The sequence below is a fragment of the Dromaius novaehollandiae genome, chromosome 1, assembly GCF_036370855.1.
Source record: "Dromaius novaehollandiae isolate bDroNov1 chromosome 1, bDroNov1.hap1, whole genome shotgun sequence".
NCBI lineage: Eukaryota > Metazoa > Chordata > Aves > Casuariiformes > Dromaiidae > Dromaius > Dromaius novaehollandiae.
Genome location: NC_088098.1, coordinates 147661504 through 147686843, shown reverse-complemented (window position 1 = coordinate 147686843; position 25340 = coordinate 147661504). Strand labels below are relative to the sequence as shown.

Below are 25340 nucleotides of genomic sequence, written 5' to 3'. Positions count from 1 at the left end.
ACATTTTCAAAAGTATATTTTACCTGTCAATTGTTTCCCGTGATCTGGCTCCACCGGTATAAATTGAAGGGTTGGTCCTTTACTTTGTCACGCAGGTGGCAGCCAATGATCACTCAGCAATACTCGTGCCCAGAGCGCCCTGGGACCACCCCAGCTGATTACTTCCATGGCTGAAAAGGAACCAGTTAGTCTCTTACCTATTGCTATTATCTACTCTAAACTAAAGTTAATTGATAAAATACTTGCAAACATAACCTTCAACACTCAGTATCACCCCATTCTCTCTCCCACCCAAGCTCCAGGTGGACTGGATAAAGACTTTAAAGAACAAGTCCTGTGATGGAGTCAGATCAAAAACAGCATTATTCACTTTAAGTTGAAATATTAATAATGTATTTAGTAAAAAAAATATTTTCTAAATGCCTAGTAGCTTTGAATACAGAGCTCTGTACAATATCTAAGAATTTTATTTCTGTGGCTTGGATGAAACAGTGATGAAAACCTACAATCAGTAGGTTGTCAGGTAGCAGTACCCTCATAGAGCAAGGTGCACAAAGGCTCATGAGCTACAGAGGGCCAACACACAGCTATCTGTAACACCTGCAGTCATACTGATCTGGTGCAAATACTAACTGAACACCTCCTACAGTTCTAAATATTCCAGCAACCAAGCTTTTGTGTTTCAGTCCAGTATGTCACAAGAGTCTTTCCAGAAAGGTCTTAGGTTTGATGAGCAATCAAGCATTCTCAATGCTAATTTGTATCCATTAACTCAGAGATCAGAAGTCACTGAACAATGCTACAATTCTCCAAATTTTTCTAAAAAGCTTACTGACTTTTGCCACTCTGCTACATTTTGCCATTCTGCTACAAAAGCTCTGCATCTCTAAAATGGAATGATACTTATATTAGTTTTGGAATAATAATTAGTTTTATTAGGCACATTCCTTGAGGGAAGAAAATATCATTTAATTATTTTAACCTTAGTAATATTTGAGTTCCCATCTAGACACACATGCAGCTAATTTAAGAAAAGAGGAAAGCAGGCTACTGAAAACCTCTTTGAAACAAAACAGAGGTTCTCTAGCAACTGACGCTTTACAGCTGTAAAGCATCAAAGTTTAACTGAGCAAATGCTAGGAATACAGTACAAGGGATAAGAGCCAATGGGAAATGTTCCTCATCTGTCAAAACCAAATGACAGACAGGTTAAGATCTTCAAAATTGTTTACTGACCATCAACTGTATACAGAAGCAAAGAGCAAAAACTAAATAAGATGCTGGTGCAAATCTAAGGTAAAAAAACAACTTATAATATTGCTTATGGCATTCTGATTGCTCAGAATATGACAATGTCCACTATCATGGAAAACAGATGTCTATTCTGAGGCAGTGCCTTCTTTTCTTAAGTCAAACTATTTCTTGCTGCTTTCTGAAGAATTGATGTGAAATGCCTCTATAAAAATGCATCGAGAAATTAAAGCCTCTTCTAGCTCTTCTCCTAACTTTTAGTGCACTGGTCACAGAGGACAGCAGTGTAATCTCTAATGCCTCATTCACTGTTGAGAAACCTGCATTCTGACTGCTTTAAGTACCAGGTAGCATGCACTGAACCAGTCATTCCCTAGCAAGATTGTGTCCTATATCACCCAGGCCATGAAGAAAAGTGTTAGCTAGAACAGTCTTCAATTCAACTGGAAGCATGTTAGAACAACAGGCTGACAGCAACCTTAGTATAAGGAAGACTGTCTTTTACTATTTCATGCATGAGGAAAGAAATCATGAAGACTGTGTTTCTTCACTGTGAACAAAGTGTTGGTACTGGATTCAGAAACCACCATATTTTGGAATGTTAAAGAATATGCTTTGAGGTGACAGCTCCACAGTCACTGCCAAGACAAGTTTGTGCCAAGGCCTGACACAGACCCAACTGCATTAGTCAGACTTAGCAGACCACCCAACATGGGATTTACACCAGCTGCATGAAAACAGACAATATCTGAACTAGCGTGAATCTTACCAAGTTGAAGTTAACCTATCAAAATTTTGTAGTAAAATTTGTATCTAAAGATTGAATTTATAGTGGATCAAAGCACTGAATCATGCAGCTTCACCATTTTTGATGTTACAATAAATCTTAAAACTGGATTTACTGTACTGAGGTCCAAAATCTCTTGGTACATTCCAAGAACACAGGTGCCCTGGCAGCAAGAAACCTTAATGAATCATTTTCCCTTCTATATCCCTCTCATTCTACCTTCCCCACCTATCCCTGTTGCAAGTGCTGTGGAACAGAAGATGATAGGCAGGGCTTCCCTCGCACAGATAAAAGTCATCTTTCTAAAACCTTACTCATTTACTGATCAGAAGAATACTGTGTGCCAAAAGAGACTGATATGTTGAAACAAGGGGTAAGTGGGAAAGGAGACTGCCCAAGATCCCTTATTAGGAAACTGTTTAAAAGACAGACATTTATTTTGACTGCTGGATCTGAACAAAGCAGAGAAAAACAAACATTGGTAAAAGAGTCAAAGGACACTGCTCGATCAGGAAAGAGAAATTAGACTGATAGATAAACTAATATCCTGGAAAAAGGCATTGAAAAGAACAGGAAAATGACCTAAAAGCTAGCTTTTTCTTTTTGTTTTGGTCAGAGGAGTTCCTTTACATAATCTCTGAATGTAACTTACCTTCCAGAAGATAGGACCCTGAAACCGCAGTCCCAGGAAAAAAATTCTTGGAGCAGAGTTGCTCGAACACAGATTTCTCAGACCTCCACTCCTATGATTAGTACGGTTTACAATCTAGTCTTTCATGGACATATAGAGCAGCCGAAGGTATCAGACAAAGTTTGTCCCCGTGGAATGTGTCCAAGAAATCTGAGCTAGCTACTAGAGCCTCTTTGGGACAGGGCAGGCTCCAATACAGACTACCTCTTGTGAACGGTCACTAGGCAAATGTAGGTATGATTCAACCAGAACTGCAACAACCCATGTTATGATTAGCAAGAGAGCACACAAGAACTGTATCTTCAAACCCTATATTTGAAGAACCTTGAATGGCATGAAGTACCATGGGGGGGGGGGGGGAAACCAGAATAAATAATGTTTATGAGGTAAATCAAGACAATACTAATTTCTTCAAGAGGATAGAGGTACAGATTTTCTGTGAAGAATGCTCCTATAAACTGAAAAGGAGGTAGGAAGCAAACAACAAATCAGTGAAAGAGCAAGCTGTCAGAAACCAAGTTCAGTTGCTTCAGAAGGGGCTAAAACCACGTTGTTACATAGCCAAGTGAGATCTTTTTACATATTTCATTTAATCTTAGAAATCTGGAAACCCAAACACGTACCAAGACCGACCCCTCCCCCCCCCCCCGCAAACGTTAAGGTACAGAATCCAAAGCCACACCATGGAGAACAGAGCATATATTTGTGAGCAGTCAAAAATACGGTAAAAAAAACCAGCTACAAATCAGTTTTGACTGAAAGTTGTAAGTTACATGGATTTTTTACACTTGTTACTGTCCTTATGTTGTTTGATGCACAGGTGTTCATTTCTGGTGACAGTGCAGCTATCTGACAGCTGACAATCGGTATCCGAGGCCCAGAAAAATCCTTGAGTGGAGAGAATTTCTGAAAATAAGCTATGACTTCTTACTGATGGATGGAAGAATGGATGCCCCAAGAGGTGGCATTTTTAAGAACTTAAGTTTTCCCTTACAAGTAATCTTTGATAACAATCTTTCTGACAGGTGATCTAAATCAAAAGGGATCGATCCACCTGGTACAAAGTACCACCATGTCCTCACCTTTCAGTGCTGGAATTTAATTTGATTAAAAACAGCCATATCTCTAAAGAAGATACCACTAAAGACAGCTTCTGTGTGTCTGCTGAAGAATCCCTCTGGATCCCCCAAGAATGATGAAGTAATCACCCTTCTCCAGTTGGATACATTTCCAGAATGGCTTTGAGTAGCATGATGGAAAGGACAGTCATTATCTGTATGGTAAGAGAGGCCCTCAGAACTACCCTAGCTAGCTCTCTCCTTCAAAAAGGGAACTGCTACTAGTAAGAGAACTGGCCTTGTATATCTTGAGATTGATACCACCAAGTATCCTATAGGAAATTGTAGAAAATTCACCAAATCCCCAAGTTCAATTTTAACTGCAGGTTACAGAAGAAACTAGTAGGTATGCTCGAGTCCTGTAATTTTTGACAAGATTTAAAGTATCAATTGCTTTTATTGGCTGCATGATGTTCCCAACACAGAAAGCCCGCAAAGACATGACAGGATTCCAGAGGTTTTCTTCAGAAATCTAACAGGTCAAATTATCCGTGATCTCAAAGTAAAATAAAACAGCCACTAATAAAACCTTATGATACAAGTCCTAGGGAAGCTGCAAAAAATAAATAAAGGCATCTGCAGGGAAAAAAAATTCACTGCTTCGTAAGCCAAACCCATTCAACCACAATACATTACAAACACAATATGAAACCATATAGGTAGACCACCGAAAGAATGGGGATCCACCCTGGAAAGTGCTAACCAGAAGTGACTTAAGGTAGTCACAATGGATAAGCAAACACAAACATGTTCCCAGTATTACAGCTAGAATGACAAATAGGATTCACAAAGGGTTTCTGGAAAGGTATCTGTTCAGCTGCACAAGGCATGTGAGACATATTCAAAACTTGAGCCCAGTTCTCCAGTTACTCAATAACCTTCAGAAGTATTTCAGAAGTAGCAGAAAAGAGCCATGAAGGTAGCATGAGGACTGGAGCAAGTGCCTTGTGGTGAGATAATGGAAAGAGTTCAAAGTTAATCCAGCTAAAAAATACAGGTAGCAGAAGCAGCCAAGTCTTTTTACAGCACAGGAAGAACACACTAAAACATTCCTCCAATTAAAAGAAAGTATATAAAAAGTATATGACTGAAAACTAAAGCTTGACAAATTCAGATTTGAGTAAGAACACAAACATGCAGCACAGCAAGGACAATTAACATATGAGTAAGTTATTTTGGGAGAGGATCTGAATTTGCTACTGCCATCTTGAAATTAAGGCTGGTGCCATTCCAGAATTTACACTTTAGTGAAAACATAACTTTTGAGTTTAATAAAGGTAGTGCATTTAGTAACTTTCAATATATGGGGATCATCTATAGATTTATATAAAGTCTCTTCCACAGCGTCTTTATACTTGCTTTGCCTCAAAGTCAATAACTCCAGTAATAAAATAAGGCCCACTGTTCACTCCGAATTTCTTTTCTAAAGCTAAAGGCTCATGTGTTATTCTCACCTTCTACAACTGCCCTCTCAATTATAGACACTAGATTTTTCATTTAACATTTGGTTTTGGGCTGATATTTCAGTAAGTTCACAGATATACTTTATTCACTGTTGTGAAAGAGGTAAAGACCTGGAATTATCTTTAGTTCCTGTATCCTTCACTTAGACCATACCTGAATTTTCTTCAATTATGCTTAATGCATGCACGCACACACATCCTTTCCTTATCTTTTGCAGCAGAGCAATTTATTTCTATCTCAGTGACGCCCACTACTTCAGACTTCTCCCAAACTGGTATACAGTTATGAATGGAAAGCCCCTACTATATCAGATGATGAGATCCAATAGTCTATTTAAATTTCTTTTAGTAGATCTGCTTTGTACTGGATAGGTATCAAGTTAAGTTACTTTCCAAACAGAAAGGCTATCCACCTTCACTTCAGCTTTTACATTCAAGCTTTATTTCCATCTGTTCTTTCTCTCATCCCTGGTTACTTTGCTTTCTTTTCCCACCCATTGTCCATGTAGTCTTTCATGCAAAGTACCTTTCTGTTCACCTGCATTTTTCTTCATATATAGTTCATATTAAGACCAAGCAATCATGCAATCCTATACCATAATATTCAACCTTTCTGCCATTCCATTAGTATTCATTACTCACATACCGTGGTGGTTAGAAAGGGATTCTTGTCCATTGGTTTAGGGAGCACATACAATTAGAAAAACTATACATATATATACACACACACACACACACACACACACACACACACAGTGGCAAATAGTTGAACATCCAGAAAAAAAGCAAACAGCAGAAATAATGGCAACAGAAATAATGGCTTAGGTTTGGGAAAGAGCTATCATACACACAACTGGTATTGAAACTGGAGAGCAAGAAGCAGGTGGGTGGTCCCAGTGGTGCTGTGGGTGCAAAAATGAATATACTACCTGCCAGATGCCTGCTAGAGTAAAGGACCAATCTATAAAATTCTTTCAGGAACATCTGGATTATGATGATGTAACACTATGGCTTCTAAAAAGATTTACAGTTTTTAACTAGCATACACTATCGTTAAAGTTGCAGCTTAAGTATTTATTATTTTAGCTCCCCTCTATATTTTTCTATGAAACAGAACTAAGAAAAGAAAAAAAAAAAGACACCCAACAACCTTGCTGCAAGGCTGAAGTTTCAAAACTTTAAATAGGCTCATATATCAGGTATCTTCAAAAGAAAAAGCTATACATAGACACAGGTATAGAAGTTGCATCAGCAGTTACCAAATTCTTCTCCATATTTAAAGTGGTCAAAAAAGAAAGTACATACATCATTTAGAAGTTATTGAATTAACTACATATTATTTTATAATGCATTAACAGACCTATTTAGTAAGCTAGGAAAATCTGAACTTGAAGAACAATGGTTTTTTTGAATGGAGAAATTCAAAAAACTTTTGATAGCTATGTCATCAAGTTTACAGCTTTACAGAACTTGAGACATTATGGAGTGGTGCATGTGTTCTGTATAAGGGAATTAAAATAACTAAGAGTTAAGCTTCCAACCTTGCTAAAACGCATATTTTAAGCTGGCTGGACATTTAACATCATCAACAAAAAGAGATACCATGTGTCATAGGCTCGTGTTAACACTGCTAATGAAAGTTAAATTTCTGTATTTCCTAAGATTCCAATTTCCAGTTTTTGCCTACACTAACATCTGCCTAAGTTTTCTAGCAGACATAACCTGCAAATCAAGTTCAGAATTAAAAACTGTACAAACATGACTATATGTCCAGCAGCAAGAAAACCCCCTCCTCAGAAACAGTGCTAGTCCTTAACCAATCCATAAAGAAACAGATGAATGGTAGTAGCATGATACTGTGTTTGTAAAACAAATTAAAATGCAATGTTGCATCATCAGTATTTATTTTGTCCAAGAACATCAAATAACTCAGTTTTCAGAAGAACTGTGCCTACTAGTAAAAGACATTACAGTTTAAAAATATGGGAGAAATGAACATGCACGTTTTCCCCCTAAATGCGTCTTCTTTTTTTTCCCCCCTCAATGGGGCAAAAGCATAATTATTAGTTGTGCATAGACACAACATAAATGAAAATATAAACATACCATATCTTTCCACAGCTGCATAAGTTTGTCTTTCCAGATTCTAAAATGGGCTTCTACAGTTCTTGTACCTGTAATGCAAAACACTACATTTCAGTTTTTGCACTATGCTCTATACCAACATGAAATTCCATGTGACTTCAAAATTATATATTCAAAATGGCCATTCAATTAGTTGCATTCAATTAGAAGCAAATACTTGCAATCACAGCAGATAACGTACTAAGTATTTTAGGGAAACTACAAAAGCAGAAACTGTATAAGCACAATGTTCTTTCTTCTCTAGTGATGTAATGCAGTTGTATAATTCCATTTGTCCAGTTTCTGCCCCTTCACTATAAATATCCATTTCTTTCTTCTAAAAGATTTTGGCAAGGTTTCTCCCTTTCCCTCCCTCCCTCCCCCTTTTTTTTTTTTAATTAAGGCATCAGTAGTTATAATAAGAAAAAGATTCAAAGCAGGCAAATAGAGCCACATTTTTGCCCTGGCTGCACAAAACTTTCAAAGTCTGATAAGCTTGTCTACAGAAGTTCATTTTTAGAAGAGCCATAATTAACAAGGGACTCAAGCCTGAAACACACTCCAAATATTTTAACAACAACTAAAAGTACAACTGATTTGAGGGCTTGCACATAGAGGAGTAAATGACAGAGATCGACTATTAGGCATATAACTAAAGACACCTAGTAATTATTTTTAGAAAGTTATTCTTTTGGCATAGCATATTTTCACTATATGAAATTTTAATAATTAGTTTCTTGGTTCATAAACTCTACTAAAAACAAATGAATCCGATGCAGCTCATTTAGTCTGATCTCCAGCACAGATCAGAGTTCCTACCAAGGAAATCCAGATCTGCTTACTTAAGAATACATTCAACTTTGTCTTAAAGATGTTAAACTCATGCAGTAGCAAAGGTCCATTTCTGTATCAGGAATAGGAAAAGGAGCAATCCTGGACTGACACAGCTGGGCTAGTAAAGCTCTACAACACAAAGGGTTCATATGCAGACATGATTTTTCATGTCTAAAGACAAATGCAGCCTACCTGTCCTATAAAACAAGATTCCTATTTCAACAATTATTATAATCATGCAGATTTATGTATAATTAGGATTAATAAGTTAATGTTTTACTGACAATTGTATAACACTATCATCACTCAGAAAGGGGGGGGGGGGGAAGATTCATCTAAACAATATGAGACAATGTAACTGATGATTTTCCTGTAAGGAAGTGGTATTGCCACTCCATACCAACAATAGAAATTCAGAAGATCTATCTTATATTGTAGTTTAGCAACAGCATTACAAGTACTACAAACCATAAGACAAACCGAGTAAGAAGTATTCTGACAAATATGACCAATATGCTTGCATCTCATACCACAAGACTTCTAGCTTAAAATGCTTATATTCACACAGACCAATGCCATCTACATAAAATTCACTCATTCTCCTCCGAGGTATAAAAGCACCAGCTTTGAGTGCACATGGAGTGTGAGGAAAGCACAAAGTACAGTCACAAAAAGTATCACAAATACATTTATTAAGGACCTTATGATTATTGTCCAGCAATAGGAGAAAAGACGACAAAGGTCCTTAACATACCCGAAGCTACGTAAGATAATAACTCCTGCCATTACACTTTACAGCAGAAACAAGACCACAGCGGAGGAGCTGGGTCAGATGATTTGCTTCAGAATGCATGGCTAGCATCAGAAGAGCAAACAACACTAATAGCACAAGACTGAAGCATCTGGACTTCCAGTTTGGATCCCTCCAACTCCCACCATCAATGCAAGTGTCAGCCCCTCAGGAATTCAGGAGTCTACAGAAAGAGTTTTGGGCAAAGGCTACGCGACAATAACAAATCAACCATGGAATACGTAGTGCTTGTCTAATAGAAATGAAAATAGTTTCATGAAATAGAATCAATTTCAACATTCGTCTTTAGTATCTTTATTAATTAGCAATAAGCCACATCTGCTTTAAAAAAGATAACACAAATAGACGGATTTGAGTAAGGGCATGGCTAACACCATTGCTTCCACTCAACATGAAGAAACCTTCATCTGTCACACAACCAAAGCCAAAAGCGCTTAACCTCCCCCCCTCCACAACTCTGCTGTCATTCATTTTCAATAAGAAACAGAAGACTTCCAGAGTTTATCATGCTGAATTACGTTAACAGAGATAAACTACTGAATCAACCAAGCAACTGTGGAGTACAGAACTGGAAGAGATTTAAACAAAAATAAGTTATGAAAAATACTTTACAACTCTTGCATCCTGCCTGATGAAAGACACTTAAAGTCACCTCTATCAGGAGTCTGGATGATCGCTTTCCAGAAGCAGAAAAAATATTTGAGAGTTACCCTAAAGTAAGTGGAAGGCATTTTGCCTAGGATTATAGACCCACTCACGCAGCTCCAAAATACATAAGTTAAAATAGTAATCATTTTAGCTCTAATCATGTGTTTTCCATGACTGACATTCTTAATATGGCAGCACATGAGTCAAATAAAAAAAACAAGTATTCACAAATATCCATCCTTTAATACACTATTCAGGTTATAAGAACCATGCAAATGGAGCATTTATTACCATCTTACAAAGGAAAGAGCTCAACCTTTTCAACCAAGAAATAGTATAACTTTGGTAAAGTGATACACTCTTCAGAACTCCTGTGTCCATGGAACTTGTATGGAATTTACAGTTTGTGTGGACTGTAGGTATGTAATTCTGTGATCCACAACATGCAAATTCTGCTACAACAGCTGAAGTATACATCTAGATGCTGCTACTAACAGCAGTGTACACAAGCATACTTTGGACTTTCTAATCACAAGATAGGGTATATACAGACATTAAACCATACTGTTTGTCACCACTACTTTGTGCATTAGAATTTACTATGAAATAGAGAGTAGTCATTGTCCTGAAGGTTATATAAATAACAAAGATGAAAGCATCATATTAGAAATGGAAAATCTGAAATAGTGATAGACATCTTAAGTATTTATCTTGCATTGTGGAAGTTTTCTACACCTTTTAAAAGCACAAAACATACTATACTGTAAAATCAAAATATTATAGGTATAGTTAGCTCAAATGCACGACTAACCATAAGGCAAAAGAAGAACTTGCACACAAGTATGGTAGCATTTCCTGACGAATTTTGACCTGCAGCCCATTTTGGAAGTGCAGCTCCTTTAAGAGCCACACCACCACCTCTGGCACCCGAAGCCTGCAGAACTGCAGCTGCTCCAACCTGGGTCCCACAGAGCATACCAGAACAGGAGTGCACAAGTAATGCCAGAGCCTGACTGTCTGGACAAGTCTGGCATCTCTCAGCACCATGCAGCTTGGCAACATGCTACAGATAAGCTCCTCTGCCTCTCCTGCACACAGCTCCTAAAGGTAGGGGAAAGCAGGTGTTTGTCATTCTAATTGCTCTTTTTACTAATTTCATTGCTATAATGATTATTGAGGCAGTATCAAGAAGTCCTCAAAGGGGGTCCTCCAAAGGGAGTAAGATCCTGGCCTCCCTTATTAAGATGAACTGAAGATGTAGCTTCACCCCTGGTACTCAAGCTCAGTAAGGACAGTAGGAGTCTTGCCGCAGTCCTCAAGGGATGCAGAACGAAGAGCAGACCACACGGACCGATCGTTGCCAGCAAACATGCAACAGCAACAAAACCTAAACGCTAGACAACAGTTCCATGATTTTCTGCTTGTGATCTCATTGGCTGATGCAAGGCCCACCAACATCAAATTTCTACCAGGTTTGAAACTCATACACTGCGCTTTTTAGTTTTTGATAGTTACTTAGGCCATAGCTTGTGAAACTACATCATACAAAGATCCTGAATATCTTCTTTGATATACTAATGAACAGAACATGAAAGAAAGCAATACCTTCCACATTAAGCAGCTAAGTGGTACACCACTTCAAGTTTGCGCTAAAATGTCACCACTACAATTCACCTCTGGTGCAGTTCCACTGTTCATGTACTAGGCAAGATAAGCATGACAGTTAAAGATCAACTACCTGAATATGGAGCATATTTTTAAAGTTATTTGGATGCAAACAATAATGCTTTCTGATGAAAAGTCTTGAAAAGCTGTACAATAGTGAATATCCCTTCCAAACTATCAGATTACAAAGAAAATCTAATCCTCTGCTGCATTAAGTAGAATTTCCTCTTAAAATACATATACATCTGTCCTAAGGAACTACAGGTTGCTTCAAAAGAAGCAGGTCACTCCTCTTACCTAATACAGTGAAGTGAGGTTCCAAAGGGAAGCCACCATTTAGTTCCTCTGAGCTGAACAACTGCAGTTTCTCCTAATTCTTCACCACCCTGTAAGACATGGGTAAAAAAACACGCAGGATGGTAACAGAAAGAGCATCGGAAAGACTGATTTCCATCCCCTTCCTCCATTCAGCAGTTTGCATAATAGAGGGAAGCAGGCTCAACCTATTAAAAGTAGTTAATGCTTTCTTTAGGAGATTCATTCATAAGGAGTATTTTTAAAGACAGAACACTATAATAATATTTAATTTACAATGTAGTTTTGCAATCAGCAAGTTATTTTGTCAACAAGTTCTGTGAATCCAAGCCACAGAGGGTGGAACTATTCAAAAATAGTGATTTAAAGTCTGATTTAGTCATGTGTTGCCTTACCAAGCAGGAATCCTGGATCTAAACACTTGATTTTACCTTTTTATATTTCTACCATGAGGTTATTTTCCTGAAGAAATGTCTTCTCACCAGTTGGTACAGTTACTGAAGTGTTGCTTTTCTACTACATATTATCTTTATACTGTATTTGCATACTTTCTGCTAGCCAGCTAGTACTTGTAAAATATTGCTATTCATATGAACCAGCACCCTCCAAACTTCGGTTCATGGGCAATACATTGCTTTGTGAGGCTGTCAGACACTGCCTGTGAATACAGTAAGTTAACAGAGCAAAACTTAAGATCAAAGTATTTAACGTGACAAGAACAAAAGTCACTTCAAACATTTGATTTGCTCATCACAGTTGTCTACAGCAACTAAGTTTTTAAGCAAAGCTTATAGCTATTTTTTTTAAAAAGCATCCTTTCCCCTCCTCCCCTGGAAGGTAAATACCATATTCAAAAAGATTTGGTACAGACCTTCATAATAAAGCTATTGTCTCACTTCTTCCATGTACCAATCAGAGTCTGATTAACAATAAAAAGTCTTTAAACACTCTTTCTCTATATAACTTATAACAACCTTAATACACTGGATACTTCAGAAAGCCATTTACCAGAATAGCTAGAAGTGTAAAACATACCTCCTTTTTTTAAAAAATCAATATCAATTCATTAACTAAGCTAAGTGAAGACTTGGCCCACAGTGACCAGAAACAAAGATCAACACTTTGAAAGGAGATAGGTGCCTAAGTACTTTAAGAATTCTGTTTCCTTGTTCCTCAATTTCATTTTCTGTCTTTAAGAATTAGTGATTCTTGCCTTACAGTGTTTGAATAAACTGATCAGGGTTGGGGAGGGATTTCCTGCTTTTTTAAAAGGACCTGAATACTCTCTGGACAGTCACTAAGTAAACTGAAACCAAAAGTAACAAAGCGGGTGGGGGGGATCTTTCCTGCACAATAGAAACTAGAAACACATATATTTAGAAAAATAAACACCAAATTTGTTCCACTGTAAGTGTCATGTCATGCATTACACTAATTATTGCTTATACAGAATGTTATATGCTTAAACATGTTCTACACTTCAACATGTTTATATGTTTATGACTATTAAAGCTTGATTCAAAGATATTCCCCCCCAATTATGTATTTAGTTAAGTAGAACCCATGAATTCATAAAGAACTAACAAAGAACATGACAACAAAGCACACCTTTATAACGAAATAAGCATAACTGTACTAGGAGCATGCATGTAGTATTTTTGAAGCAGGTTTTCTCCTAAAAAAACAAGTTAGATGAAAATAAAATCAATCTGTTCTATTTTTGCCAGATGATTGAAACAGGTATATCCTCAAGGTGCTTAACAGGGACTCTTGCAATCAGAGCAGATCACTTGATGTATTTAACAAACACACACAATTTTTAGAAGATTATCTTTTCTGTGATTAGTTCTCTAAAACCCAGAAGAAACTCTCATTCACAAAAGCATCACCATTCACATGTTGTCTTTAAGCAGTGGCAGTAATAAATAAAAAAAAGCCTAAAAGTTTTGTTTGCTATTAAAAAAGGACCCAAACCACAAAATGCTAGAGTGCTGAAGAGGACCTAGATTGAGACCTAGACTGTGAAAAAGATAAAGAACACATCTCTGCTTTTTTAAACCTGCCCTCACTTCAGTAACTTCTTATACACACATACACAATTATGATCCCTAAAGAAAACAAACAAACCAAATCATTTATTCTGCCATTTAGGAAGGGAACTCAATGCTTTTATTTCTAAATACTTGGGAGACATTCAGGATACTCCAGTGAGGAAGAACATCAAACAACACTGGTAAACAGAAGAACTTCTCAATTCCTGTATGAAAGACACTACATTAAATAGTAAACACTAAGAGTGGAATAGAATGTGTTTGCAAAAGAGACATGAAGGATCTGTAATATTACCATGAAGTGATTTTGATTAAAGGTATTCTTCAACCCTTTGAACCTACACAGTGCCACAGTTTTTCTTCCAAAATTTGTCTGTACTGAACTGACAGAGCATTACTGTTATGAGGACAACAGTCAGAAACACTGTTAGGAGTGACCAAACTGCACGTGTTTTAAAAGGCAAACTATGTGAGGAAAACTACCTAAAACCCATAGCAATTTGCTAATGCACATTTCCTATCTTGAATTCAACACAATCATTAAAGTTTCAAATATTTTCAAAACAAAAAAAAAGTGCCTTTGTTTCCAAGATGAAAGTGCACAGAATATTTAATGCCACAGTATTCAGCTACTCTAGTACCACCCAAAACACGTAATCAAGATCATCTTAACCAACAAAAGTAGTATTTTGTGGGAATTGTAAAGCCCATTTTCCAGTGGTTTTCATTCTTACCAAGAGGTATCTCTTACCACCTCCACCCTTCTTCTACCCAGTCATAGGTGTCTTAATAACATAGTTAAGCTTACACTACAGCTTCTCCCTTGGCTGGAAGTCTCTAGCTGGATGCTATTTGCATGAAACTTGTAGGAACTTAATCTTATCTTTCACACTTCTCCCTTTCAAACTGGTTGATCAGTTAAAGAAATTATTAGATAAGTTGACAATATAGTCACATAGGTCCTACTTTCTTAGGAAGTCAAAGCTAAATCAGGTACAACTTCTCACTGCAGAACTAACTTGTTGGTCAACACGCAAAAAGCCTGTGTACCAGGCTAGTCTGACAAGCTGATTCTCACAGAACCTCAGGTTTGCACGGAATCCTACTGAGGTACCTGAGTTTCCATACAGATACAGTGGGACCATCTCTGAAGTAATTCGTAAGACACAGGCTTTGTCCCAAAACCAGAACTCAGGACAGCTCTTACACAAGGAAGAAACACAGCAAATATTGCCGTTAATTTTAACACTCTAGGAAGACAGAAAACATGACTACAAGTTTACAGATTATACGTTCCTGCCACTTAAAGGACAGTCGTGGAACATACTTTGTTTCCTAAGCAGTAGTAACTTCTGAATAGCCATGTCACATCATCTTTAGACATCTGATCTACAAAGGGACCGAGAATCATAACAACCCATGCAGTCCCTTTAAGAGAAATACAGCAGATGCACTAAAAACTGAAATCCGAGGAGTCCTGCTGTCAGGACTGACCGATCACACTTATTAGCAAAGTGGCTTGATCACCAGTTAGGAGATCCAACTCTTCAGACAGGGTAAAAGGTAACACGAGCGAGAGGCCACATCTACTTTGTCGAGCAAGCCCCGCACGCTGGTTATGAAGCCCAGCAGTACTTCACACGCCTCCACCTCCCCGACCGCCACGGCTGGCCATATCAAAGACACCAAAGCGCCCCATCCCCGCCGCAGCCCCGGGGACCGGCAGCGCCGCCGCTCCGCTCCGAGCCGCGCCGGGAAACTGAGGCAGCGACAGGCTGGGTTCACCCAAGGTCGCCCAGCAAGCCCGGGGCGCAGCAAACCCAGGTCCCCCCGGGGGGCGGCCTTGAGCCCTGAGCCGCCCGGCCTTCCCGCTCCCGGGACGGGACAACCCGGGACAGCCCCGCCGTGCCCAGGTGCCTCGCAGCGGGGGAAGGACGGCAGCACCCGCCGCCCCCTCCCCGGCGGGGGCAGCCTTCCTCCCCAGCGGGCCGGGGCGAGGCGAGGCGGGCGCCGTCCCCCCTTCCCGGCCCTCCCCCGGGCCGGGCGCTGCGCAGCGCCTACCGACCTGGGCGCCGCGGCCTGCTGCTCCCGGTCACTCCCGCCGCCGCTGCTGCTGCCGCCCGGGCTCATGCGGGGGCCGCGCCGCGGGCGAGGAGGCGCCGCCGCCGCCGCTGCTGCCGGTGGAGCCGTTGGGGCCCCCGGGGCGGAGGAGACGGGGCCGCGGCCTCGGCGGGGAGAGGAAAGGAGAAGCGAGCGGCCTGGCGAGGCTGGCGGCGCGGCGCGCAGGGGGGCAGGAGGGCGGGCCGGACCCGCAGGGTGCGCCGCCTCTCGCTGACTCGCTTGCTCTCAGCCCGAGCCCCGCGCCACCATCTTGGGAGCAACGCGGATATCGGCGCGGCGCAAGCTCGGAGGACTCGCGGAGGGTGGGGGGGCACAACGCAGGAGGACCCGCTGTGTCCCGGCGTGCAATGCGAGCGAGGGGGCGGGCGGACGAGGCGGCTGCGGCACGCTACCCACCGGGAGAAACCATAGAGTCTCCGGGCCGGCTTCCTCCTGCCTTTTTCACTCGGTGCGCCTGGCGGAAGGGAACGGAGGTAGCGCGTGCGTGCCTGACGCGCGAGGCGAGGGCTGCCATATTGGAAGAGGGCAGCGAAGGGGCGGGGCGTGGGCTCCCACCCTATGGAGCGGCGGTCAGCTCGGCGCGCGGGGTGGTGGCGCGCGCCCGGCTGGCGGGCGGCACGGGGGTGGGGTGGAGGTCGGAGTCGCGCATGCGCAGGGGCCAGCCCCCAGCCGGGTGGGGTGGGGGAGGGGCGGGGCTTTCTGGTGCGAGGGCGAAGTGCGGCCGTTGGCGGAGGGGCGCGGGGTCAGCGCAGCGGCTCGCGGCCCCTGCGGTCGTTACACCCCCTTTCGACACCCCCTTCCACACACACACAGACACGTAAACATACGCCCATGTAGACGTACCCACGGTCACAGCACATGCATATGTCAGCATACACAGATAAACATACATGGGCACATGCATGTACGCACACCCATACATACACATATGCTGACATATATGTTTGCTTACACATTCATATGCACTCACGCACACATACCTATACACATACACATGTATACATACATGTACATACACGCATATATATATGCATGCATACAGTCATACAATGCACATGCATATATACATGCACATATACATACACATGTGCACATACATATACTTTTATAAACATGCACATATGGACATTCATACATATATATATGACACACATACACACCTATATCAACACGTATGCACACCTACACACGGGCACACAGGCTGAGGGGTGGTGATACAACAAGGCACATTGCTGCTATAGTAAAAAGTGTAGCTACCAGCTCATAATTTCGTAGTGAATTCTCCACCAAGGACTTGCATAGCTGACTCCCATCACAGTGCTCTGATCTATCCTCAGGCCAGGAGCTCTGGGGCAATCAGTTTGCTGTGTTTTATTAAGTTTAATCTGGGCAGAGTGCCAGCGCCAGCAAGCAGAAGTGCAGGAAGAGGAACGGCCTGTGACCTTTGGAAGCAAGTCAGCAGAAGAGCCATATGTTGCTGCTGTTACTAGCCAAGGCGCATCAGGACAGGCAGAGCCCAGGCTGGGCAAGGCAACCATGCAAGTGTCCCTACTGCAGCCAACATTACGGAAAGGAAGGGGGGAGCGAGGACCAGATTATTTCTTGTAGTGAAGAAGTGTGGTGAGGATCTTGCTGCCTTTGCCCACAGTGATGGGTGGAAGGGCATAGAGTGGTGCCAGGATATGTTCAGGTTGCCAAAAGCCTGATGTAATTCAAACCATTGATTTCACACTTGAATCACTAAGATTTACTTACAATGTAGCTTATACATATAGATACATAAATACAAAAAAAACCTGGGAGACACAAAGTGCAAAACTGCTCCATGGGACTGGCAGAATCAGAGAGCAGTGAGATCTAGTCACATACCGCTAAGATTTAGCAAGAAATCCTGTGGACTTGCACAGCTCTGCCTGACTCCTGGCTCATTAGTTTGCCCCCCGCAAATAATTTTTTCCTCTGCTTCTCATGTCATTTCTTACCTTTCCCTCCTCCCCTCATCCAGGCTCCATCTTGCATGCACACATTTTGAAGGCTTTTAAAACACAAGTAAAACTTGTGTCTTGGCTGGTCAGTGCTAAAGCAGCTTGACCGAATCATTTCAAAGTTGGGCTACACATGCAAAATTTGACTTTTTGAGGTGTTGACCTTTTTAGAGATTAAAAATATGGAGCTGCAAGCATATAACAAGGGAAGAAGGAGTAAGTAGAAAGAAAAAAGAAAAACAGATCTGAATCTTCATTACGTAGTCCCTTAATAAGGGTAGTTGAATAGAGATTGTTTTACCTTAGAAAACAGTATATATTTTTAAAAGTCTAATCTAGAGGCAGGGGAAGCTCTTAAAATGTCAGAATAAGCTGTTTAAAACAAGAAAAATAAGTTCTCAGAAGTCTGATACTGAAACCAATTATTTGCTCTGGGCCAGGAAGTGCATGTTTAAGATCTGTAAGAATTTTAAACATCCATCTGTTCGAATTTTTAAGAATTCTTAAGAAGACATTGATACAATTTTAGCACAATTTTGAAAGACCTATCATGTATGTTACGAGGTAATAGCTGGTAAGGTCAGTGGACTTCAAACTATGTAATTACAAATCTGTGCATGCAGTACCAGTACTCTCAGAGAATATGGTGGGCAGACATATTTGAAATATTAAGACTGAATGAAATACTCTACTTCAGTGTGGTGTGCTCAGATGGACATTAACCCCGGATATGCATCTAAAAATAATCATTGAAATGAACACAAACTGTTGTATCTGGAAGTTCTCTCCCACACAATAGAAAAACCTGCCAACTTTGATGTGTTAAAATTTCAGATTTAGGGCAAAGTTTATTCTGCCTTGAGCCTTCCTGTCACCCCAGAAACAGTCATGTGGAGAAAACTCTATATCTGGAAGATGCAGGTCTCTTCCTACTTTTCACTTGCTCTGTTGCAGAACCCACATGTCTGTTCCTTATCTCCTGTTTGGCTATAAGGATGCTATGGGGAATCATGTCACAGGCCTTGCTGAAGCCCTGGTAAGCAACATCTTCTGCTCTCCCCTTGCCCACAGAGTGAGTCATCTCATCACAGAAGGCAGTATGGTTGGTCAGGACTGGTTTGCTTTTGGTAAATCCATGTTGGCTGTTTCTTGTCACCTTCTTGTTCTTATTGAGTCTGGCAATAGCCTCCCAGGGTCTGAGGTGAAGCTGATCAGCCTGATGTTCCCTAGATCATTTCCTTTCTCCAGTCATTGGGAACCTCCCATGAACACCATGACCTTTCAGAGGTGATAGAAAGTGGCCTCACAGTGATGTTGGCCAGCTCACTCTGCACACTTGGGAGAGCTGGTCCGCTGATCTGGTGAACTTGTAGATCTCCAGTTTATCTAAGTAGTCCCTATTTTCATCCTCCTCTTCAGTAAGCAGCACCTTTCTCCCCCAGACATTACTACCAGGTGTAGAGAGACCTGGCGGGCCCCGGAGGGCACCTTGGCAGTAAAGATGGCACTGACACAGCCTTTTCCATGTCCTGTGTTTTGTCCCATTGTGCTCTTCTGCTGACTTGCTTCCAAAGGTCCTATTGTGCTCTGTCCCATTGTGCAGCAGCCCAATTTCCTTGGTCCTCCTTTTGCTGCTATTGTGCTACATATGCCCTTCTTCTTGTCCTTCACATTCCTCACCAGTTTCAACTCCAGCCTAGCTTTGACCTTTGTAATTTTATCCCTGCATTTTTAGGTGATGCTCCTAAAGTCCTTGCTGGAAGCTACTCCAGTCAATGATTGTATGGAAGCTCTTTGCATAACTTTGATGACGACCTTTGATCATTTTTATCGTCCTGCGCATCCTTATCGCTGGAAGGACCAGAACTGCTCAAAATAGCCAAGACCGTGGATATATAAATCATGGTATTGTTCCTCCTCTTTCTTTCCTAATAATTCCTGACAGTTGATTTAGCCTTTTTTTGGCCCTTGCAGAGCATCAAGTGGATTTTTTTCCATTGAATTTTTGATTCCAGGATCTTGTCCCTGATTGGTAATGGTCAGCTCATGGCCTGTCACTGTTCTGAGGTAATGTTGCTTGTAAATGTCATAGATTTTCCTCTGAAAAAACAAGAGAAACATCTCTGAATCCACATATGTAAATGTGAGTAAGAGGCAGATGATAGCAGATGGAGGAAAAGTGCAGGACTGGATCCAGCTGATGTGGATGCTGAGGATGGACGATTGTGTATATTGTACTGACTGGACCCAGAGATAGGGGAAGGAAAGTTCTCTGAATAGGATATGAGTTTGAAAAGACTCAACCTTGCTTCTGTTTTGAGGAGGTGGGGATAACACTCTTGGCTGTGGATATGTTAAGAATGATACATTAAGGAATATACCCAGAGCAAATTGCTGTATAGCGTAGTGCACGGTTGACCAAGCTGTGTGATGAATTTCACTTTAATTCTGCCAGGGGTAAATTGCTATTGTTGAGGAGGCACTAAATCACTTTTAGATTTCTTATGATAAGTTTGCAGCTTTTTTGGAACTGGAGCAGCTTGGCTTGCCATAGATTAAGCATGGCTATTGGTGTGCCCAAGTTGTTTCTATTAGAGAGGGGGTAATTGTACTTCCCTGCTTCATGTAAGTACTTTACATATTCTAAAGTGCTCAGATATTATGGGATAGAAATGCTTTTGCTGCCTTGAGTGCTTTCAGCTACTTTGCATTGGTATAACCAGCTGCTGGAAAGCAACTGGATCTGCTCAGCTGAGCAGTCTCTGAATTTGGAGAAATCTGATTGGAATTCCCTGTGGAAAAGCCACCACTCCCTGCTTCCTTGCTAATCCTTACTGCAGCTCTAGGGCATGGGTATGAATTGCTATTGAGGAAAACAAGTGGTTAGACTGTACTTTGCAGTGATAATCTCCATAAAACAGGCTCCAGTGAGATGCTTCAATTATGTGTTTGAAGTAATGCTGGGATAAAAAACCCCAACAATTATAATTAATAACCTGATCACTAAATAGAAGCCCTGCAGAAAAGCTCATCTTAGGATCCGAACAGTTGGAAACAAGTGTCTTTTTTTAACTGCTGAAAGAGAACAGGCACAGACTGCCTCTCATACACAAGTTACATGAAATAGACAGTGGTTCAGAGGGAGGAAAAGGGCATTGAAAATAGAATTCCCAGCCTAATTCACAAGTTAATTGTAATGTTGGAGAAGTGCCATAGTGAACCAAGTCTGTTGCATATGAATTTCAGTAGCTGTTGATGTTTCACTTCGGAGTGTTGCAGAAGAAAATAGTTTCCTCTAGAGATGTCTTAGTAAACATGCACAGAACACTGCATGTCTTGTCCTCATTTCATGTGAAAAACCCAGATACAAAGGACTTGGTAATACTTTTTTCTGTTGATTTCAAAGAATTATCAGAGTGAAAATCAGATCTTGAAGTTCTGCAGATGTAACGCCTTAGATGATAGGTATCTTTTCATGAATAATCTACCTTAGCTTATCCTCTTTAAACAGAAAGAGTACGCAGAAGTGGCATGAGCCTTTGGGAGCCAAATGCTTCAGGTTGCTGATAGCTGAACCCTTTATGCCTCCCTTTGCAGATAAAATGAGGAGGAAGGGGAAAAGACTATCAATCAGCAATATAATGAAATCTTGAAGGTCTGAGTTAGAGCTTAAGCTTGGTGATGGGGAGATAAGAAATCCCTGCAGTGACTGAGTGGTGATTATGGAAATGTAGGTTGTTACTGAGGTAAGGAGTGGGGGTCTGTCTTCTTTCTTAGAAAATTGGAGGTGGGGATAACACTCTTGGCTCAGATCTACTCATTTTCGATGCAGTCAGGGAGACTTGAGCTCTTAAGGAAGCCCCTGTGGTTTTCATGTCAGTCACCTGTAGCTGACTGCAAGTCAATTGGCTTAATACAGTGTAAACCATGGCTTAAGCAGGAGATGAAGCTAGGACAATGTGGTGGAGGCTGCATGGCCAGGTCTTGACAGGCAAGCAAGATGCTTTGAGTTTGAGCACCTAGTGCAGTAGAAGGCAGGTTGCACTTGAAGTGGACATCACTTTGAACCTTTTCTCCCATTCTTGCCATGATGCCTTATGATTAGGAGTTAACTAGTTTAAAGTCATTAGGAATGTGCCCCAAAAATTCTTATAACCCATCCTATCCTTTCTGGCTGCTCAACCATTTGCCATTTATAGGAAACATGACCCTCCTTGTACTGATAACTATGGTAAAACTCTTGGCAGGGTCAGATATGAGTGAAGCAAGTGGAGATAAGGAAGCAGGCAGTTAACTTTTTAAAGTCTTCTAGAGATGGCCCAGATACGATTTCACATTATACCCCTCCCCCCCAACCAAGTATGTTTTTACATAGGTGTCAGGGTTTTGCCTGTGGTAAGTCACTTGCTTTTTTTCTTTGGTATAGTGTCTGTCATATTTCAGAGAGTTTCTGTTTCCTCTCACATTTGATTACCTTTTAAAACATGTTATTTTTAATATCTGAAGCTAGTCTTAGCTTTGACTATTGGCTTGGCATGCAAGAATAGCAAGGAGAAAGTTTGGATTTTACCAACTTACTACTCTTTTTATTCACAAGACATAGAAATATAGAAATATAGTCCTAAAAATACACAATCTAAATACAAGCAACACCTAGAAAAGTTTACTTGATTCCATGACTAAACTGTACATTCTCTTCTGTCAGATATGCTTCCCATCAACTTAAATTCTCAGTGGGGAAGGAAAAGGTGATGAATGATTAGTGAACATCACTATCAAGAATGATTTTCAGTATTTCATTCTTGAATCTGAGCTACCATAAAGGACTGGATTTTTCCATAAGCTTCTGTGTCCTAAGGAGCATACATGTACTCCCCATTCCTCACACAAAGAGACCAGCTGGTCTCTTGGTTAAGTTACAGCTTGGAGATTCATGGTGCCTTGAAGCACTTCTCGCTTCTGGAACGGACACCGATCTTGATCAAGTGACTGTGTTTCAGTTCCTCATTGTTAGCTGAGGGAGATTTCCTGCTGCGTTTTATTGAAATGAGCTCATTAGGGGAGAGACTATTTCCCTGAATGTTTCACACAGCATAGTGGCCTCTACGTTCTGTTATAATAAAGGACAAGTGTGAAAGGGGAAGCAGCTCATGCTCACCTCATGCACCATCTTTCTGCTAGCCTGGCCTTAAACTTCCCTCATTCAGTCTTCTTGAAAGAGCAGAATATAGACATCTCTGTTCTTCCTCCTAAGAGGTGGGCTTATGCTTCACTGCAGGTTTCCAACACATTTTCTTTGCTCACTTCTGCAGAGGAATTGGAAAAGTTCTTTTTTTCCATTCTGCATTCTTTCCTGTTTGGTACTATAAGGATTCCAGCACTGCAGGTATTTTGAACCCAATTTTTTTTGTCTTTTTCTGCTTTGTGCTATATCACCCACTTTTCTGCATTCACAACCTGGCCTTGGTTCATAAAGTGGTGTCCAGTTTCAGAAAGAAGTCTTGAGCAGTTGCTGTAGTTTGAAAGATGCATAGAAGCAATACCTTTGTTTACTCAGAGATTTTATAGGGGCATCTTGATACGTTCTGCAGCACACAGCTGAAACTGTCTTACATCACATAGCTATGCAGGTTGGGTTAACCGTTGTTTTGGTTGTAAAAGAGAAGCCTGAGTGACACAGCTGTTTTTCTGACCACATGCCTACATTATTTTTCCTAGATATATATAGAAGTCTGACATGCTGAGCAGAGCAAAATGACTTTGTGCAATTAATGTGACATACTTAATAATGCTTGGAAGGGTGCAGGCATCTGCATTTATCAACCTGCTGTGGCTAAAAAAAACTCTGACAAGCAATCCCAGCACAAACACAGCCCATGTTTTTCTAAAACAGGGGACCACACGATGCCCAGTTGGTAGTACTGCTTCTGAGATGAGACACTGTATTTTTCCAAGAGAAATGTATGTGATTCCAAAAACTCACTTTATCCTTGGGTTATACTAGAGGGCAACAAATTCAATTTACAGTTTTGCTTTTCTTTGGCATTTTGTCATAATTACCTTCCGATTTAAACAGCTCAATCCTTGAGTACAAAATGTCGTTTGGTTAATAGCACTGCAGCGGCACCTTGGTGAAATCAGGTCCAACCGGCTATCCATACTTTTTTCCAGTTAAATGATTTTTAGAAGGTCATCATAGCATAACTGAACAGTTGAAGGCTCATGTAATTAGCCTACAATGTGCAACTTTCCACACCCATTGTTATTTGTACTTCCACACCCATCGTTGTTTCTACAGTTTCATTAGTTATACTGTTGGTTGGTGAGGTTTTGATTTGAAAAGGAAGGAGCTCTTGAAAGCTGACTGCTTGAAAACTAAACCTTATTTAGCATGAGAAAAAACGGCATCAGCCACAGCTCAGACTTCCCTTAGCTCAGATGTTTGAGGATGTGAATCAGAAACCCAGCTCCCCTCCTTTCCTCAGCAGAGATACTCATTTCTCATTTTCCTCTAGCTCTTCCTCAGTTGTTATAGAGATAGGTATAGCAGGTTCAGTCTCCTTTAGCCGGTGGGCTCTACCCTGTAGTATGTCCTTACCCAAAACGTAGATTATGCAAGTCACCGCATTTTTTTGATCACTACATAAATGTGATGGATCAGATCATGTTTGGCCCTTACAGGATAAAACAGAAGAGGGGATGGGGGAGAAGAAGGAGTGTTTAAGCTGCCCCTCATGCCTTGTCCCACTGTGAATTGCCTGTTTTAGGTGTTCAGTGGAAATATGGTTCTTGTGTTTTAGGTCTTGTTCCTGCCTTACCTCCATGGAGTGTCAGAGGAAGGGGCAGAGGGGGGAGGGCTCTAGAAACATTGACCATTTAAAGAGCGTAGCTGAGGAGAAGAGGATGAAAGTGTTCATTTATAACCGAAGCGGGGATGGAATGTGTTTCAGTTGGGACCCAGAGGTGGAAAGCACTATAGCCATTGTCTGTCTCCTCAGACAGCCATATCCCAAATGTTGGGCTCATCAGCAGTGCAGAATTGGAAGTCGCTAACTCCATATAGCTGTCCCTTGGAGGATGTTGCATTATGCTTGGGATCCTACTGGATTGTGTTGCAGGCTGCATCTGACCCCTGTGCTTTGATTGCCTTTTTATGGAAACTGCTATATCTCCCAGTCTCAGCCCCATGTGACACTGGGATATAGCCATGTCACACCTTTTGACCCAGGAGCTCAGATGTGCTCTGGACTCTCATTAACACACATGTATCAGAATAGACCATCTAGGTCATTATGTATCAGACAAATGCCTTCAATAGGTGTTTTGTATGGAAAAACATTGATTATCTAGCCCATACATTTCCATACACTACTTCCCAAACATAGACCTATTAGTAAGGGGACTTCTTTGCATTTCTGATTTTGCTTTCACAGTTTTACTTTCTTAATTACATTTTGTAATATTAACAAATAATAT

General features: G+C 40.9%; 1 protein-coding gene and 1 long non-coding RNA gene across 13 annotated transcripts in view; one reads left to right on the top strand and one right to left on the bottom strand.

Annotated features, from left to right (window-relative positions):
• Nucleotides 1–16402, bottom strand: part of UBE3A (ubiquitin protein ligase E3A) — a 57286-nt gene extending 40884 nt beyond the window's left edge. For 3 of the 11 annotated variants that reach the window (XM_064501921.1, XM_064501926.1, XM_026103231.2), the window contains exons 1-3: nt 15824–16181; nt 11690–11778; nt 7417–7484 (exon numbers count right to left, since the gene is read on the bottom strand). The gene's annotated coding sequence lies outside the window, so the exon portion shown is untranslated. Of the gene's footprint in view, nt 1–23; nt 171–7416; nt 7485–11689; nt 11779–15823; nt 16182–16275 lie in introns of those variants that run through there. The other 8 variants (XM_026103228.2, XM_026103227.2, XM_026103230.2 and 5 more) reach the window with 8 other exon arrangements.
• Nucleotides 16253–25340, top strand: part of LOC112984977 (uncharacterized) — a 91366-nt gene continuing 82278 nt past the window's right edge. For both annotated transcript variants that reach the window (XR_010386138.1, XR_003259628.2), the window contains exons 1-2: nt 16253–16352; nt 19600–19769. This is a non-coding gene — a long non-coding RNA (uncharacterized LOC112984977). The remainder of the gene's footprint in view (nt 16353–19599; nt 19770–25340) is intronic.